Here is a 7103-nt window from a genome sequence, read left to right as displayed (position 1 = left end):
TGGTAAATCCTTTTAGGGTAGTTCGCATATGATTTTAGGTGCTACAATTTGATATATACATAATTTTTCAATAACATATCATTATTTTTTAATGTATAGGATTATTGCATGAATATGCTAAGTGTACTAAGGAACATCTCTCCTATTAAAATCTAACTTCTGCTTTTGTGAGAACATAAAATGTGGGCACTAAAACTTCCACCCAGGTATATCCTGATGTATTCATTTTCTAGAGCTGCTGTAAGCCATCACCAGAACCTTGGTGGCTTACAACAATAGAAGTGTATTTTCTCAAAGATCCGGAGGCTACAGTCCTGAAATCAAGATGTCAGCAGGGCTACGCTCTCTCTGAAGGCTCTAGGGAAGGATCTTCCTTGTCTCTTCCTAGCAATTCCTGGTGGTGGCCAGTAATCCTGGTGTCCCTGGCTTGCAGCCGCGACATCTCAGCCTCTGTCTCTGTCATCACATGGACTGCTCCCCGGTGTGTGTGTTTTCTGTGCATCTTTTTTTCTTCTTAGAAGGACACTAGTTATTGGATTTAGGTCCCATTCATCCTACTCCCATATGACTTCATCTTAACCAGTTCCATCTGCAATGACCCTATTTCCAAATGGCACATTCACAAGTACCCAAGGTTAAAACCTATCTTTTGGGAGGACACAATTCCACCTATTACACTCAGTGAGAACTAATATGCAAAGTAATGTCTCGGAGCACAAAAGCATCCTGAAACATCTGAATTATGCTTCCCCCAAGAGTAATTTGTATTTTGCATGGTTTTGACCTTATAGACAGAATATGATATTATTTTAAAAATAATTAAATTATTTTTATTTATTTAATTTATTAATTTTATAATTTCGATTCATATGTGATATTTAATATATAATATTATTATACAGTATATTCAAGAAACACTTATTCAGTTTCCATTATGTGAAAAGCAATGTGATGGGAACTCTCTCTTAGTGAAACGAGCTGGTTAATAATGTTTCCACTATTTTTGACCAGCAAAAGTTCATGACCTTTCCTCAATATTAATGCTTCTCTTCAAGGGCCTCATTGCTTTTACTGTGTGACTAATTGTGGATGAGTCTCCCTGGGTGGATTAAATCTCTCTCTGCAGCTTTTCATTGAGTTGAGGGGTCAATGTGTCCTTTATGCAATTCTTCCCACATTTCCAGAAAAGAAGCTACAATATGCCAACCATAGGGCTAAACACTTTATAAAAGGTAATTCATTCAGACCTCATAACTTTGGGAATTATATTTTATGACATTCCCATTTTATTAAATGGCATAGCCAGGATTTGCATCCAAATTTTCCTGCCTCTAAGGTTATATCTTTGCCGTCTATCTTTGGAGGGTCACGCAGTGTGCTTGGCTGCATGCCGTGACTTCCTTGGCAGTGTCTCATACTTGCACACCTGTCTAGGAGTGCCTTCTGTGCTGCCTCAGCTCTGCTGGCTTTGTCATGTTGCAACACTTCTCCTAAGTAACTTCTAGTTCTTAGGGCGGTGCTTTGCCCACGTGGCTGGGGTAAGAACTTGGAAATCTCAACTGATCAGGAGGAGGAAGAATAGATCATCTCCTAAAAGATCCTATCAATGGGCCCCTTGACAAAATCAAGGCAGGAGAAATCGGTACCACAGTGATCCCGCTGTGAGGGAACGAACCCTTAGAACCCTAGCACAGGTACAGGAGTTGCTTACAGACTTATGTGAGCAGGACTGAAAATACGAATGAGCTCGTCAGGACTGAGATGAAGAGGCAGGCTAGGGGCCTGTCCCACAACCGGGGGTGTCTAATGATATTTATCAAGCAGGAAAGAACTACTGAAAGCCCATACCCAAAGGCGTAACCATCATGGCCCCAAAGTACTGCATCTGGTCTCAACTTGTTTGGGGAGGGTTTTGCTTCTCTATCATGTCATGTCTCTACCTCTCACTCAGGCTCTCAGAGCAGTGGAATGGTTGCCATTTCCGCTTCATGTCACTACCTATTTTCTCATGTATATGTCCTGTGAGCCCAGTTAGAGAGCAAGCTTGTGGAGGAAAGGGTCAGGGCCTTCTCTTGCTCTCCTTGTGGTACCAGCAGTGCCAAAGGGCTCTGAGACCTCATCCAATCTCCAGTTGTTGACATTCAGAGAGGACGGCGCTGATAAGCACAAATAAATGGGAAACACAGTTATTGATACGCTGATTTTTCAAAGTTAAAAAATATGCTTCTAAAGGAAAAGGTTTTGTATACATCCAACAATCCTATCAATAAAAATCCCACAGCCTTTATCGTTTCTGTGGGGGCTCAAATGCCACAAAATGCCAAATAACTGGGCCAGGGCCAGTTCCAGTGTTAGGAGAAATACGCAGAATAGGTATTTAGTGCTATTTAGTTGAGATTCCTGCCTCTTTGTCAGGATCTCCTTTTTGTTAGCTCTAACCATGAAAAATGAAATCTGATGTGGAAGTCAGACTTCTGTGATTCCAGAATCATACATTCTAACACCCAGGCTGAAAAGAAATTCAGTTCAATGCTTTGTTTTCTGATCAAACTTTCCCTTTCCAATCAGAAAAGAAGACGAATTAGCATTTTATGGTGCCTATTAGTGAGGGACCAGTCAGGTCATAAAAGAGCACCAGACAGTGGAGTTTCCGCACTGGTATAGGCAATGCACTTCCCTTGTTATGCTCTCGAGTTAAACAAGAATCAAGAATTCCAACTTGAATCACCATCCTGGGTCAGTACTGTCTACAGGTTATGAGTGTTACCAGAAAAACAGGTAGGGTGTGTCCTTCCCCTCTCGTCACCTGCCGGCCCTCAAGTGACAGTAAGGGCCAACTTATAGGGACCTGCCTCCTTGTGCCACTGTTAGTTGTGTTTCAGCTTCATTTGCCACTTGCCCTAATATTTCTCAATTACTTACTTTCTTTCTAGTCCTCACAGCAAGGCTATGGGAGAAGTTCATTTTGCCATCTTATCTATAGATTGGCTGTAGGGTAAAATTTCAGATCAGTTTTGGTTGCTAAGTATTGCATTCCAATTTTAGGAGAATCAATCATTTCCCCACTAAAGGTTGTTAATTCATCATTACTAGTTTATTCCTCTATGCATTCAGCCAACAAGCATCTATGGAATGCTTACCATGTGACAATTGCCATGTTAAGTTCTGGAACACGACATTTATATAATGTTTTGCACTTCCCAGAACGTAACATCAGTAGTCCCTTCATTCTGTTTGCAGTTCTAGAACGTAAGTATTATTATCTCCCCTTTACAGGTAAAAACTGATGTTCAAGTCCCAGAACCTTTATGGGGCCAGGACTGTTCTCCAAGGTTACACTACAGAGAGTATGGGAGACTTGGTGGCACTGTGCTGGACATTTCATAATAAAAAAGTGACCCAGTCCCTGGCCTTGATAAGATAAATGTTTAATACTCTATGTGACCATAGAGTTTGCATATAACTCGCTCTCCATACAGGACACGTTGGAGAGGGAAAAGAGGCACTATAACATTTATGCCAGGACAACTGGTACACACTCAGAGGGATAGTTATTTTCTTTCTTCCAGCCTGTCTGTCCAAGGAGAAAACAATGCAGCTCTAGGGGCATATTTGCCTTCATAGAAGCTGAACGGAGCTGGGTTGTGTGAAGCTGGGAACAGGCAGATTGAGACAGAGAGACAGGAGTGAGGAGACATGAGCAGTACCTCACTTACCAACCAATTAGTCAGAAATGAACCCAACCTGGGGCGCCTGGGTGGCTCAATTGGTTAAGCCTCTGACTCTGGATTTTGGCTCAGGTCATGATCTCACAGCTCATGAGATGAGCCCTGAGTCGGGCTCCAGCACGAAGCCCACTTAGGAGTCTCTCTATACCTCTCTCTCTGCCCCTCCCCTGCTTGCGTGCTCTCTCTCTCTCTCAAAATAAATAAATAAGCTTAAAAATTAAAAAAAAAAGAAAGGAAAAGAAGTGAACCCAATGTGGGAGGCAAGGGCTGCTGTGGTCCAGCTGCCCTCCTTGCGGCAGTGTTTTAAGCTACAAGAGAAAAGAGGGAAAGGGAGCAGAGAATCTCCATTCACTGGACAACATCAGTCAATCCTGTTTCACATTCCCATCTAGTAAAATCAAGCCCCACAAGAGGTGATAATTCCCAAGATCTTTTTCTTTTGGCTGGGAGTCCTTTTATATACTTCCCCCACTCCCAGGAATTTATTCTCTAACTAAATAGTTTGATATTATTCAAAGAATTATTCCCACTGGGAGGCTGTTAACCATGACAAATCCCAGAATGCAGAGAAGATACCTTCCTTTGGCTATTGGCACAAAACTAAATGGAGGGAGTTGTGTTCTGTTAGACTGTGTGCTCAGGATCAAAACTGAGTTTGTTTGCTCTTAGGTGGGAATCCTGTCGCAGAGCTGGAAGGAATCCGAGGAGATTATGGGTTCAGCCTCCTGCCTGGAGACAGTTAACTCCCAAACTGCAAACATCTCACAGGGAATGATGGATATCAGGGTAAGGTATAGCTTCCTCAGAATGTTATAGAAGGCCTTTGTTCACTGACCCTTCTCCTGCCAATCCCGCATCTGCCACCACTTCCTCGTAGGAGCTCATTGCTCCAGCAGTGATGATGACTACAATGATGATGATGACGATGATGATGCTATCTGACATCTTTGGAGCTCTTACAATGTACCAAGATATTTTCTAAGCACTTTGTCTGAGTTTTCTCCATTATTCCTCATGGTCCTTATTTTAGTAGTATTTTTATAGATGAGGAATCTAAACTACAGAGAAGGTAAGTAACTATCCTAAGATGACAAGTCTCTAAAGGGCCTAGAGCCGGAAGCTGACCTCTACAGCGTGCAAGTTTGCTTCAGTACTTCCCTCCACATAGACTGTTGTCATCTCGGGTCTTCTATCTGGCACACTCTCCATCCCTGAAGATAACAGGTTGAGTGTTGTTTCTCCTTAAAAACTGCCTGTGCCTTGAGGGGCTGCTGTCCGTGTGCCTGGTGTGGGTGTCCACAGACCTTGTGCAGACTCCAGTACAGCAGCAGCAATCACTCTGTCCTTCCTCCAGACTTTGGAGACTATCTTCTGGTCTATACTGAGACCAGTTTGAGGCTAGAAATTCTTGTGCCTCTGGCTTCTATTACATGGTCCACTCTCTGTCGCTTTCAACTACATTTAGCACAGTAAAATATACATGGTCAGGAAGCAAATAAAAAAGAGCTGCTAACTTTGCTTTGCAGTGCAATCATGGAGACGGGGCTGGCCCAAACAGAGCGTGAACAATCTTAGGGAACACAATTACAGAGGGGCTGGGAGTCTGGTTTGCAATTTTGATTTGGAACTGGTGTTGGGCAGCAGCTAAACCATGGGGCAGTCAAACCTGAATTAATGATTTAAATGGGATACTATTTTTGGAAAAAAATACTTAAAAGGTACTTTGCACTTGATCTTAGCCAAAAGGCCGAGAAGCAATTTTAAAAGGTACTCTTAAACCTGTTGGCAGGTGTATCAGTTGACACCATCTACCTAGATAGCAATTGGGCAAAATGTCTCAAAACCTTAAAAATATACATAGCTTTTAACTTATTTACTTCCAGGATTTTTTCCCAAGATCAGAAATATATAGAAATATTTATGTGTAAGTATTATTGAAGCATTACCTTAAGTTATGGTAAAGTTAAAAGTAACCTAGAGGCCCAGAGTTAGGGGCATGGTTAAGATGATTGTGTTACCATAAAATGATGGGATTATATGTAGCTATTTATATCATGTATACAAAGGATTTGTAATGACACAGAAAAGGCTTATGATATTTTAAGCAAACGAACACTCTAGAATATAAAACTCTATAAACAGCATGATCTCAGTAACGTAAAACTAGAAGGAAACATATTAAAACATTAACAATAACTAGGTCTGACAGGTGGAATTGAGTAATAATTTTTTCTTAATAGATTACTTCCTGAATTTTACATATTAAGCATGTATTACCTTGATATTTAGGAAAAAATTTAAATTTTTAAAATACTGTATGGGATGTAATACATTATTATCAAAAATGGGTAAACCTGAGAGATAATAGGTACATTCTTAAATTTAAAATATATACCATTATCTCTAACGTTAAAAAATGAATTGAATTAGACAAATATAGAATAAAAGTTATAGTAAGTTTAAGCTGGATGGTTGCATGGGGGAAAAAAGAAGTCTGTTCATTTGTAAAAATGAAATGGTTGAATCAGATGAGCTCCACATTCCTTCCCAGCTCTAACAAAGCCTCTGGTGTTTATCTATTGATTCATCCACTGTTTATCTCATATGCACAAACTCCTACATTTATAGGTGATCTGACTGCACTGGCTGAGGTGGTGAGTGAGAATTCATAGAAACTTCTCCAGATCAGCAGAGGGTGGTGACTAATTCCCGAGGTTAGAGTCAATAAAGCTTCAAGACTTCAGGAGTTGAAAGGAAAAAGATAAGATAGGGACAGAATGGTGAAGACACGGAGGTGATGGGAGAGGCCAGCTGGGTTGGAAGGAAGATGCTTGTTTTGTCAGAATTTGTGATAGCCGCATGGAAGTCAGGCTGTGGTTGGGGTTGATTGATCAATGGTTGAGAGGCTGCCTGACAACTCGCCAAAGGAAGAACAGGAGCTGGTGAGGGGGGATGACCTTTCACCCTTGGGCTCCCAGCACACATTCCCTGGAGACCCAGGGCCTTATCCCCCTGTGGAGTCAGAAGTGAGTGCCTGAGAACAAAGTTCCACCCAGGGGACGGCTGAAAGGTAACATTCTGCTTCTGGTTAGAAGCAAGTGAAATAAATTATTTTAACCAGAAAGCAAGCGTGCAAGCATTTGGTGCAAAATGTAAGAGTGGTAAAGAGGAAACAGGAGTACTCTGGAATTCAGAAACCCCGTGTCCTAATCCTGGCTGCACTGCAGTCCTGCTGGGTGGCCAGTAAACCACTCATTCACCCTTCCTTGCGTTACTTTCTCTCAGTAAAAAGGAGACAGCAATCCCTGTTCCCAGCATCATGGAAGGCGTTAAGAAATCACAGATGCCACATATGATGAATGGTGCTGTATAAAT

Source organism: Hyaena hyaena, unplaced genomic scaffold, assembly GCF_003009895.1.
Source record: "Hyaena hyaena isolate Hyena2069 unplaced genomic scaffold, ASM300989v1 scaffold_542, whole genome shotgun sequence".
NCBI classification, from domain to species: Eukaryota; Metazoa; Chordata; class Mammalia; order Carnivora; family Hyaenidae; genus Hyaena; species Hyaena hyaena.
This window is presented reverse-complemented; position numbering follows the sequence as displayed.